The 13,794-nt window shown below is 35.5% G+C and overlaps 1 protein-coding gene across 5 annotated transcripts in view; it reads right to left on the reverse strand.

The window, feature by feature from the left end:
• Positions 1 to 13,794, reverse strand: part of CNTN1 (contactin 1) — a 363,960-nt gene that overhangs the window by 265,582 nt on the left and 84,584 nt on the right. The window lies entirely within an intron of this gene.

Raw genomic sequence — 13,794 nt, forward strand, 5'->3', positions numbered from 1 at the left:
CTACTAATGGTCTATGAACATGCACAAGCTACCTATTTCACAGGCATTTTATGAAGCTTAAAAATGATTATGTATGTAAATGAATGATAGAGGCTTTAGAGCAATGAAATATAGGTTTATGTTTATAATATTTAAAGAAATAATCTACTTGTGTTTCTTAGTTCCTACCAAATTTATCCCTGAGCTAATCTGACAATTGAGTTGATGTCCCTGTTTCAAATGAAAACAAAATGAAATCAGTGCCATATGTATTTTAATTGAGCTGGTAGAGAAAATGGCCCAACTTTGGTCACAAAGAGCATTTTAGTAAGTGAGACGGGCGGAATTTCACACTACAATAGAGAATTTGGATGTATTGAGAGGTAATAAAGGTGAGCCATACAACCACCTGTAATTACTGCTAGAATACGGTGATAAACCATTTCTGGAGGCAGTACAATGACATAGGTTAGGCAAAATCAAAGGTAACTGATGCCATCTTAAAAGTGATCACCTTTTCATGTGTTAAAATGTAAACAGGAACCAATTGATAAATTACATACATACCATATGCATCAATGTGTACAAATGATTCAAATTTGTCAAATATGGCACTTAGGGTAGGAAATTAGATCTAACTGCAATAAGTATTAAACATTGCTGTAATAATACAAAATAAAAACTTGAGAAAAATGCTCCTCCCTAACCTTAGCCATAGAGTAGTGGAAAGCCTCTCTCATCCGTTGTGTCTAAAAGAAAAAGGCAGGGATTCTGTGGAGGTAAGGGCTACCTGAGAATAAAGGCTCAGCCCCTAATTGCTGCAAAACAGCCTCTCTCAAATTTGAGTGAAGGCATTTTTTGGGCAACAGGCAGAACTGGTTTTATGGGATCTTTTAAGGGAAAAAGAATTAACAGAAGCTTCAGTAATAGAGCTGCAGAGAAGAATTTATGGTGAAATAAGAGATTCCTACTGCTCCCCCTCCTCTGTTGGGTGGTGGCAGGGGTAGGAGAGGTAAACAGAAAACTCACCCTTGAGGTTTGTGAGGGATTTTGAATGTGCGATGCTGGCTCTCCTTTCCTGCTTGCAGGTTAACCGAACAGAAGAAAGCCAGGTATTTCCAGTGCCACTAGGACCTGGGGACTGAACTGCTACAAGGTGGCCAAGAGGCACAAACTTTTCTTCCTGAAAAAGGCAAAGTCCACTCTAGTTTTCTAGGTGACTCAGTGATGCACAGAGAAAACTGTGAGTTTCCTATGAGTTTAGGGAGTCCACAGACCATGAATGGAAGTTCTGACCTAGGGATCAAGTCTTATAAGAGATATCCTGGCAGAATGAAGGGATAGTACTAGAATGGTGATAACAGCTCACTTGGCCTAAGAGAGGAATGTGGCTTCCTATCCAGTAAGACTGTCTCCCTCAAAAAGCTGCTAGGGAGATTCACTGGCTCCTCCAGTTCATCTGTGTTACCGTTAGAGGCAGCAAAGGGCACCAACTGGACCTGTCAAGTGCCAAAGACCAACCAATTGTGGGCCTCAACAGCAGAAATGATACGTATCACACAAGTCTTTCATGTCCTGGAATTTCTAGCTGTGAAAGAACCTCAGAACCTGAGAAAAGTGCCACTCTCTTTCTGCTTTATGAACACAATGTAATCGACACTAGCTTCATTCACAGCTGGTGAACTGTGGTGCTGCATATAACACTTTTCTCTCTTCCCAAATGTACAACTGGTGTCCAGTCAGATCCTTACTACCCCATATTTATAGAATTCTACTTCAAGTGTAAAGAGGACATTTTGTATTTATTTCTGAAATATTTTATCTTGTTGGTTTGAACTCGGTATTATAATTGTAATCGGTTCAAATGCTGATTCTGTCATCTAAAATATTAGCTACTGGGTTAAATTATGACAGTTAGTTGTTACATTTAACTTTTATTTTCCCAGGTTTCCATTACACTATGTAGAATATAATTAAGCTACCACTTTCATTGTATAAACCCAGAATTCCCGCTCTGATACCAAATCTACCAAAGGGTAAGATGGAAAAAATATAGATGTGGTCATAGGCGCCAGGCAATAAATAAAACCCTAGCAAATCAAGCTCCAGAACGACTTAAATGAATACTCCTTTGGGTAAAAGGATGGTTTATGTTAGGAAAACTATTGATTGATTATAACACCATGATAAGGAGAGATTAACGTGGACCTGGAGCAGAGAGATCAATTAAGCTGAATACAAGGGAACATGAAGCCCCCAGACTCACACAATAGATTAAGTACCTGTAATTGACAATAGCCTTGGGCAGCAAAGTGTGAACTGCAAAATAACAGCTGTCTACAAGTCATGGATCTGTGGAGCTATTTCAAGTTTAGATGGACCAAGCAATGTTAAAGTAGTAAATATCAAGAGTGTATTGTATAAAAAGTCAGAATCTTACAAATTTTCATAGGTTATGTTCTGAAAAAATATACACAAATATGGGACTATTTAAAGCATGTTAAAATAAAAATTATTTTTAAGTGAAACATTAGAAAAAGAATTTATGTAGCCAGGAGAAATGGCCAAATTATATAAGGTATAACGTTAAAGTGATTTTTTTTGAAGAATTTGTGACAATGGAAAGTTTCAAAAATCAGCACAAGATGAAGTGAAAACAATGAATGTTAAAAATTAGGTACATATGACTTCAAAATATCTCAAGATGTTAATAAAAGCTTATCTCGGACATTTGACACTATGAGTTATTGCTCTCATTTTCCAAATTTTTTCAAAATAAGTGCATTTTTAAGTTAAATCACTCCTATTAGACACATGTTTTCTCTAATTGTTATAAAGATCTTTTAATTGCCACCCCATTTTGTCACATGAGGAGCAATTAAATGGCTTGCCTATACTCTTACAGGTGTCAGTGGAGATCTAAAATTCAAATTTAAGTTTTTTTAGATACTTTCCACTGCAATACATACAAATATATTCTTGCCTCACCATTTCTGAGAAAGAACTCCATCATTTCAAGTGTTCATGATAATTTCTAAGCAATTTAAGTGTTATTGACAGGTGATTCAGTAATCAAAATGCAAATATATGGATTAGAATTTCATCTCCTTTCATTGCCAAGTTTCTGCTCAGAATAATAACATAAGTATGACAGCCGAAAATCATACCAGGAAATTTAAAAAGCTGATTATGTTATCTACATATGGAAAAATCAATCTCAAAGTAATCACTAAATCAATAATTACATAGCAATTGATATTTATCTATAGGGCATTGTGCTGAATAATCTATGGAGGTTTTAAAGATGCACAAGATATGGGACACCTGGGGGGCTCAGTGAGTTAAGCATCTGACTTCGGCTCAGCTCATGATCTCACAGTTCATGGGTTTGAGCCCCGTGTCCGGCTCTGTGCTGACAGCTCAGAGCCTGGAGCCTGCTTCAGATTCTGTGTCTCCATCTTTCTGGCCCTCCCCTGCTCGCTTTCTGTCTCTCTCTCAAAAATAAACAAACATTAAAAAAAAAAACAATTTTAAAGATGCACAAGATATAATTCTTTTCCCTTAAATGTTTTGTAATCTCATTTGGGATATCTATATCTATATATAGATATAGATATAGATTTTTTCTTTCTTCATATATATATATATATATATGAAAAAAGAAAAAAACAATAAAGGTTTAGACTAAAATTTAAGAATACAAACAAAGGAGTAAATTAAAATGTATTAACACCTCTACTATGTAGTGGGTACTGATAGGTGCTTTATATATGTCACCTCATTAATTCTCATGACATAACTCATGAGGCAGAACCTAAAAGGAAGAGAAGCTTCTCTAGTGAACTTAAAAAATCATCTAGAAAGAACTTTTTAAAGAGTCATTTTATTTGTCCCTAGTAGATACCTATTTCCCTTGAGAAGTTAACAATAGGACCTTTTATGATCTGCTAAATTATGGCTCACTCCTCTATGAGAGGGTCACTGAATAGACTTTCCAAGAGGTTATTTGGGGTTGGGGAATGATCCTTTTGTGACTTAACATTATTGGAACCTCTTTGAAGGATTCCTGTTCCTGTTTGAGGTTGTGGGCAGGAAAGGATACCAGGACCCTCAAAGAGATCACCATGAGGTGAGGGAGAGCATGGCCATGACCCAAGCTTAGAACCACGGTTTAGATATTCCTGAGGAAAGGCTGAGGCTGGCAAACTTTCTCCTTTCCTGGCCATGGTATGACAGTGGACATTACAGGAACAATGCCTGAGGTTCTTCTGGCTGACAGATGGAATTATGAAGCCCAAGAGAGTGCAGAAATTTGTTTCGGGCAGGACATCCCAGTAGCGGTGCAAAATCATCAGCTGGACTGAGCCGGGGAACCAGTTTTCTATAGCATCTCTGTGTGTAGGGACAGAAAGCAGCAGATGGACTTTGTTCTTTCTGCTTGGGATTTGGAAGCAGGGCAGCCCATATTTGATGGAATAGTCCTCTGGGAATCTTGGGCAATGGAAGTGGGTGTGGAAAGGACCTCAAGATGCAGACATTGGGCTTCCTGCTAATACAGGCATGCCAACTTAGAGTTATATAAAAAAATAAATAAATAAAAGAGACATGACTGCATTTGATGTCCACTTTTTTGTTTGTTTGTTTGTTTTATTATGGTGATATAAAGGTTCAGAGAAGATATATACTTTGAGGTATCATAGCTATTATTGCAAAGCTAGGATTGAAATGAATTCTGTTTGACACTAATATTTTGTCCTCTACAAAAGAAATGTCATAAGAAATTATGGATTTTCCAGATATAACTATATATCTAGTAAGACCCAGTAAATAATTATTCACTAATAATTAGTAAAATGTTTCTTAAACTCCAGATAAATGGCACTGTGCAACTCAGAAAGAAAATAAAGCTTATGTTTTCATTATGAAAAGTTACAGTCATTTTATTTTATTCTTCATCGAATCTCAGACACTAAATCCCCTGTGCCGTCTTGGATTTCCTTTTATTGAATAAGGAGTTCTTGTTCTGATGAAATGGAATAGAAAGTTATGAGATTTTCCTACATTAGTCATGCTTGAAAAATAAAGCAATAGCTTTTAATATGTATTCTATAATTCATTCTAATATAATTGATGAGGAACTCAAGTTATTAAACATCCAAAATAATTCAGATGTGTTAACAGAAATAACAATAAGGAGAGTCTGCCAAGATGTACTACAATAAATAGGCTTTAATGACACTGAGAGATACACTAGGGCTCTACAACTTTTCCCAGTGTTCAGAAAATGCCAAACAGAATAGTGAGCACAAATTTGGTGCTAAACAAATTACTTTTCATTGATGATAGCCACTAAGTCCTATATGAACTGTAGCATTTAGGGAGAGTCCACAGAATTGTTGAAAAATCATATAGCATAAAGGTTATAGGGGCGCCTGGGTGGCTCAGTCGGTTAAGCATCTGGCTTAGGCTCAGGTCATGATTTCACGGTCCGTGGGTTCGAGCCCCGCGTCGGGCTCTGTGCTGACGGCTCAGAGCCTGGAGCCTACTTCGGATTCTGTGTCTCCCTTTCTCTCTGCCCCTCCCCTGCTCATATTCTGTCTCTCTCTGTCTCAAAAATAAATAAAAACATTAAAAAAAATTAAAAGTTATAAAGATGTAAAGGATTTTAAATGACAAATGAGAGAAGTCACCTTACAAGTAATGATAATGGTATGGCTATACTCATAACTTATAATTGATACAAAATTGATATAAATAGATACTACGACAGAAGGATAGATTTTTTTTTTAATATCCCTAGTGCCTAGAGTAGAATCTGGGATATAGGGAGCATCACAGTGAGCTGATAACGGATATCTGTTGAATTAATGGGTAGTTAAAAATATCATACATTTATTTATGCTCATATTTGTTAGATATTAGAAATGTTACACAGTATTTAAAAGTTGAGTGAAAAGGGGTGCCTGGGTGGCCCAATCGGTTAAGCAGCCAACTTCGACTCAGGTCATGATCTCGATTTGTGAGTTCAAACCCCACGTCAGGATCTGTGCTGACAGCTCAGAGCCTGGAGCCTGCATTGGATTCTAGGTCTCCTTCTATCTCTCTTCCCCTCCCCTGCTTGCACTCTGTCTGTCTCTCTCAAAAATAAATAAACATTTAAAAAAAATGAAAATAAGTAAGAGCTGAGTGAAGAAATGCAAAGAAGGCCTTCACAATAACATATAATTGGAAGCTAAAAGTAGGTAGAATGAGGTAGAAGCTGTTCCCAGAGAAAGGGAATCTTCCAAATAGATCCCATATCCCAAAAGTTCTGGCTTCCATTTTAGCTATTTAGAAGTCAACCATTAACCTAACTGCCCTTCCTTTAGCAGTTGTTTTTCTAACTCCTGCCAATTCTTCTTTATTGTTGGGATTTTGTGCTTTAATTTTTATGTGTTCAGATGTAATTTTCTTGTAATTTATGCTCTTTCAGTTTCCTTGGACTTTCAGGATATGACAATTAAGTATTTTTCAACAATTCTAGAAAATTCTCTGCAATTGCTTCTTCAAATATTTCCTTTTCCTTATTTCTATTTTCTCCATTGAGAATACCAATTACATACATTATATCTTTATTCTGCTCATCATCCATTCCATGGTCTATTTTCTCTCTGGTAAATTCTTCCTTTTTGTTTTCTCCCTATAATGTTTCTCTCTTTGATAGCCATTTCTTTGGATCACTAATTCTCTCTTTAGCTGGGTCAGTCCTACTAAACTGTTCTTTAAGTTTATAGTTTTGGTTATAACATGTTTCTATTAGATTCTTTTCCAAAACTACTTCTCATTTTACACTCTCTAGTTTCTTGCTCATATTTTCAAACATTTCTTTTTTTTTTTTATTTTTTTTAATGTTTATTTATTTTTGAGACAGAGAGAGACAGAGCCTGAATGGGGGAGGGTCAGAGAGAGAGGGAGACACAGAATCGGAAGCAGGCTCCAGGCTCTGAGCTGTCAGCACAGAGCCCGACACGGGGTTCAAACTCACGGACCATGAGATCATGACCTGAGCCGAAGTCGGATGCTTAACCGACTGAGCCACTCAGGCGCCCCACAAACATTTCTTTAAATATACTTTTGATAGTTGGAATAATATCCCCCTTCCCCATCCCACCCCCTCACCAGATGCCTGTGATCTAGTCCTCGGAATCTGTGAGTATATTATTTTACATGGCAAATGGGACTTTGAAGATGTAATCAGTGTAAGCTTACTTGAGATGGTAAGATTATCCTAAAAGTCTGGATGGTCCCAGTCTAATCACATGAGTTCTTAAAAGCAGAAGAGGAAGGCAGAAAAATTGGTCAGAGAGATGAAAAGTGCAAAGGACTCAGCCCACTGTTGTTGGCTTTTGAAAGGTAAGGATGGGTCCATGAGCCAAGAAATGCAGCAGCCCCTAGAAGCCAAGAACAAACTTCAGCTTATAATCATCAATAAAATGGGACCCAGTCCTTACAATCATAAGGATTTGAACTCAGTCAGGAATTTGAATGAGCAGGAAACTGATACTCCCATAGAGCCTCCAGAAAGGAATATATTTCTGCCACTCTTAAGTTTGAATCCATTGAGAACTATAGTGGACTTCTAATCTAGAAAACTGTAAAATAATAAATTTGTGTTGTTTTAAACCATTAAGTTTGTAGTCATTTGTTAGCAGCAGTAAAAAAATAATATGGATTTCAGTATCAGGAGTGAGGTGTTGCTGTAACAAATATCTACAACTGTGGCACTGATTTTTGATATCAGGCAGCAGGCACAGGTTAGAAGAATTCTGAGAAGCATGGGGGGGGGGTGGGGAGGAAGCTGACATTTATTTGAATAGAGTGTTAGCAGAAAGAAGGGCTTTAAAGACTGTCCATGAGGGCTCAGAAGGAAGTGCAAGCATTACAGAGAAATTCTATATTTTCTCAGAAGAAAACATAAATGGTCATGAACAGACTAAACAGAAATGTAGATTTTAAGCACGCTGCTGGTTGAAGGCTCAGAGGGAAATGAAAACATGTTATTGGAAACCAGACGAAAGGAATTTTTTCCATAGTGGCACAAAACTGTGTCATGCAGTTATGTGGAAAGCAGAACTTGTAAGCAATAAATTTGAATATTTAGCTGAAAAGATTTCCAAGCAAAATGTTGAAGGTGCAGGCTGATTTTTTTTTTCTCTTTAGAGTAACATGCTAGGGGAGAGAGATAAATAAAAGGAGAAGCTGTTAAACAAAAAGGAACCAGGGCTTGAGGATTTTGGAAATGCTTAACCTATCTGTATCACAAATATGCAAAGATGCTAAAATTAAAAGATTATTTTAATGCAATTTTTATTTAAAACTAAGTGATTAGTTTTCTAATATTCTTCAGAAAAACCAAGAGAGCAAAGTATTCTGTAGCAAAAAAGACTCTTTAAAGAGATTAAGGAAGTGATCATAGACACCCTCAGCCATCTCAGCCAAAGCCAAAAATAGTGAAGAAATTTTCTTGTTAAGATCTGTTGGTGAGGCTCTTATCTAATGGGGTGAATCCTCCATAGCATCCTTCCATCCACGGAACACCCACAGAGTTCTAGAGAATTTTATACAACCAAAGATACTGCCAACTTGAACTGAAAGGGGTCAGAGTGATGTGATGTGAGAAGATCTCAACCTGCTATTGCTGGCTTTGGAAAAAAAAAAAAAAAAAGCAGGGGAGGTGGGACCAATGCAAGGCACGAGATAACAACTGGAAGCTAGGAGAAATCCTCAATTTAGAGCCAGCAACAAAACAAGGAGATCAGTCCTACAACCACAAGGAACTGAATTCTGCCAGGAAGCCAAGTGAACAGGAAACCAATTCAATTCTCCTCTGGAGCTTCTAGAATGAAATGCATCCTGGATATACTTTGTATCTGGTGACACTCGTTTTAGATTTCTGATCTATAGAAATGTAACGTGATAAATCTGTGTGTTTTATGAGACTTAGTGTGTGGTGATTTGGTATGGAAACAATAGAAAATTAATACAGTATTAAACATATTTTTCTTCCAAATCCGCTCATTGTAGCATAATATACCTTTTAAAACTGTATCTTCTGTCATGGCTTTTCCCAGCCTTCTTTTAAATCCATTTTATTCTTTATGTTTTGTAGTTTTTGACTTGTTAACTAATTTCTCTAGAAATTTATCTTGAAAACGTTGAATTTAGATTCATGTGGCAAATTATTTCTTTTGCTTCCTCCCACCAATTGTGAATCCAGAAACATTCTAAATTATTGGATGAATATGTTGGATAACACAGGTGAATCTGCCACCAAATCCCAGTGAACGCTGACCAAAAGTTCTGAATTCTAAGGGCAAATCTGTGTCACTTCACTCAGTGTCAAAGTCTAGATAGGCAATTTTTGGATGCACCTTCTCAGTGGTGGGTTTCTTGTGCATCCTTACTCTTAGGATCCTGGTTTCCTGAGAAACCATCTATCAGATTCCAACTTGGACTAGCCCTAGACTTCACCTTGTCTCCCCAGCTTTGGCCTTGCTTTCCTCTGAGGGTTGCTGCTTTTGCTTTGTTTTTATTCTCTTTAGAGTCTTTACTTTCCTACCATCTCAGAAAAGCATTTTAAAAGAAGGGTTTTGTAGTTATATTTTTACAGTTTTTCATTTAACAACTGCCAGAAAAGGAACTGTCTCCCTATTTTTTAAAACCTATCCAACTTTATTTTTATAAATTGAAATAATACATCCCATTGCTTATATAACAAAGGTTTTATTACTTAAGTAAAACTGTTAACAAAGTGATAGCTTTCCCAGTCAGCTTCTTAATGCATTTAACAAGTAACATTCTTGATAGTACGGCTGTCAAGGAAAATCAGTAGCAAATCGCAGGCAATATGTTTCACATGTTAAATCCCTACTTGCTAAAAATAGATGGTCCATTATATGAAGACTCTCCTCCAGACTGCAATCAAAACAAAAAAAAAAAAAAAAAATCACAGTCTTTGAGAATCAAATTCTAAGAAATTCAAAGCCTACTGTTAGTTTTTGCACTAACATTAGAGTTTTCTAAAACATGATTAAGCTTAAATCCAAATTTCAGAAGTATATCTTCTTTCAGGCTTATGAAGCTCCACATTCCCTTGCTGATATTTATGAGCAGTCCTGATCCACTGAATCAGAAGTAATCCTATCCCTTTGCTTCTACGGCAAGGAATTACACTATACTATAATAACTTGTTTACATATTTGTTTTTTTTAAACTAGACTCTGAGCATCTTGAAAAGAGGAACTGTATCTATTGAAAATGTGGTAGACCCAGAATTTAACGCTAAATTTAGGTCCTGAATTAATATCTGATGAATTTAACCTATGAGTGAAAATGGTTAGTAAAATGTAAGAAGTTTATAATTCTGTAGTACATATCATTTCAACTTGTCCTTTTTTTACTAATCCTAGGAAAAAACGGTTATGGTATTATAAAAAATATTATAGTATTGTAAGCCAGCCTTAATCAGACTTCATTCCAAATGAATTAACTTGTAGCCTAAGTTGAGCTTGTTCTCTTCCTTTCTCTTCCTGTTTATCGTCTAATTCACATGTTTCATTACACAATGGATGTTTTCATTCTGAAATAAAAGTGATTTTAAATTGTATTTTACCTGAAGCATAATTAACAAGATAACACTCAATGAAAGTCAATCAATATTGTCAGCATTTAAAATAAATGTTTTCCAGAGTTGAGTTTTAAGTAATTTGCATTTACCTAGTTAAAAAAATCAACATTATATTGCCAAAGAAATCCCCAACAAACAAAAAGTTTACAAGTTTAGAATTAGGCATAGAAGGTCGGACTATTATCAGGTTGCATTATCTCACATGCATTTTTCAGGATTACATAGTTATATTTTATTTTTAAAATGTTCAACTGAAAATGGTGTTTAGAATATCAGCCCCCAAAAGGCATCCAAATTGGTAAGGGAGAAGTAAAACTTTCACTATTTGCAGATGACATAATACTACATATAGAAAACCTGAAGATTCCACCAAAAAAAAAAAAAATTCTAGAACTGACAAATGAATTCAGTAAAGTTACAGGATACAAAATCAATGTACAGAAATCGTTTACACTCCTATACACTAATAATGAAACAATAGAAAGAGAAATCAAGAAAACAATACCATTTACAATTACACCAAAAAGAATAAAATACTGAGGAATAAACTTAACCAAAGAGGTGACATACTTGTACTCTGAAAACTATAAAACACTGATGAGAGAAACAGAAGACAACACAAAGAAATGGAAAGACATTCCATGCACATGGAGGAAGAGCAAATGTTGTTAAAATGTGACACCCAAAGCAACCTACAAATATAATGCAATCCCTATACAAACAGCATTTTTCACAGGACTTGAAGAATCATAAAATTTGAACGGAACCACAAAAGACCCTGAATAGTCAAAGTCAAGAAAAAGAAAAACAAAACTGAAGTCATCAAAATTCCAGAATTCAAATTATATTACAAATCTGTAGCAAACAAAACAGCATGGTACTGGCACAAAAATAGACACATATATCCATGGAACAGAAAAGAAAACCCAGAAATAAATCCACAGTTATATGGTCAATTAACCTTTGATAAAGGAGGAAAAAATACATAATGGGAGAAAGTCTCTTCAACAAATGGTATTGGAAAATCTGGACATCTACATACATGCAAAAGAATGAAATTGGACCACTTTACCTTCTTACACCGTACACAAAAATAAGTTCAAAATGGATTAAAGACCTAAATGTGAGACCTGAGCCCGTAAAAATCCTAGAAAAGGGCACAGGTGGTAATTTTTCTGACATCAGCCATAGCAACTTCTTTCTAGAGGTCTCCTGAGGCAAGGGAAATAAAGGCAAAAGTCAACTATTGGAACTACATCAAAATAAAAAGCATCTGCACAACAAAGGAAACAATCAACAAAACTAAAAGGTAACTTATGGAATGGGAGAAGATATTTGCAAATGACATATCTGACAGAGGGTTAGTATCCAAAATATATAAAGAACTTACACAACCCAATACCCAAAAACCAAATAATCCAAATAAAAATGGGAAGGAGACACAAACGGATATTTCTCCAAAGAAGACATACAGATGGCCAACAGACACATGAAAAGATGCTCAATATCATTCATCATCAGGGAAATACAAATCAAAACTACAATGAGATATTACCTAACACCTCTCAGAATGGCTCAAATTAAAAACACAAGAAATAACAAGTGTTTGCAAAGATGTGGAGAAAAAGGAACTCTCATTCACTGTTGGTGGAAATGCAAACTGATGCAACCACTGTAGAAAAGATTATGGAGGTTCCCTAACAAGTTAAAAATAAAACTACCCTATGGTCTACTAATTGCATTACTGGATATTTACCAAAAAAATACAAAACTACTAATACAAAGGGATACATGCACCCCTCTGTTTATTGTATTATTATTTGCAATAGCCAAATTAGGGAAGCAACCCTGTGTCAAACAATACATGAGTGGATAAGAAGAGGCAGGATATACATATAATGGAATATTATTCAGCCATGAAAAAGAATGAAATCTTGCCATTTGCAATGACATGGATAGAGTTAGAGACTAAGCAAAATAAGTCAGAGAAAGACAAATATCACATGATTTCACTCATATGCATAATTAAAGAAATAAAACAAACTAGCAAAGGAAAAAAAGAGAACGAGACAAACCAAGAAACACTCCTTAAGTATTGTTCTCTTAACTAGAGAACAAACTGATGGTTACCAGAGGAGAGGTGGTAGGGGAATGGGTGAAATAGGTGATGGGGATTAAGAGTACACTTATCATGATGAGCACAGAGTACTATATAGAATTGTTGAATCACTATATTATACAGCTGAAACTAACATAACATTGTATATTAACTATGCTGGAATTAAAATTAAAAACTTTTTAAAAATTTAAAAAGAAAATAAAAAATAAAGAAAAAAATCAGCCCATGTGCTTCTATTTTTATACTAATCCTTCCACAGTTATCATCCACTCTAAAGTCTCTTAAAAAATACATTTAATGATATTAGAACCCAATCTTCACCTGTTTTCTTCAGGTAATTTTCTGTATCCTATAGGATACATGAATATGGGGCTCCATTGACATTTTGGATGCAAGAAAGAAAAATCAAACTTACTCTGTTGTCTAACAATATTTCCCTTTCATCAGTTTTGTAGTTTTTCTTTTTTGCTATAATAAACTTGAAACCATCTCTGCTCTTCATTCCCCTTTATTCCTTTTATCTAATCTACCATGAAGACCTGTAATATTTATTTACTTTCATGTCTTTTGGTAATAGCATGCCTCTCTGTTTCTAACGCCTCTATCAGGAGTAGGCTGTCATTTCATGCTTTAACAGGACTACATAATTTTCAATGATCCTTCCTAATTCTAGTATTTTATTGCTAATTGATTTTTTTTAACTGGTTACCCTGACCAGATTGTAGATTACTGTACTCAACTATAATAGCAAAAATCCAGATTAGTAGTTTTCGGGTAGTGGGCAATAAAGATGAAACTGGAACACTCAGTATTTATCCACCAAAATATGTCCATAAGCTCCATCTGCTCTGGCTACATGATTTTTATTACATTTTCCTCAAATGTTCTTCATTCCAACTTGTCACTCAAGCACAGTGAATATCTAGATCACCTTTCACATTTTTGTTAAGTGGCCTTCATACTGCAAAAACTTCCCTTCTCATTCTCTTCTGAATCCAAAGTTCACAAAATGCTGCTTAACTCTTACCTT

Source organism: Panthera pardus, unplaced genomic scaffold, assembly GCF_024362965.1.
Source record: "Panthera pardus isolate Hobbes unplaced genomic scaffold, ASM2436296v1 HiC_scaffold_6, whole genome shotgun sequence".
NCBI classification, from domain to species: domain Eukaryota; kingdom Metazoa; phylum Chordata; class Mammalia; order Carnivora; family Felidae; genus Panthera; species Panthera pardus.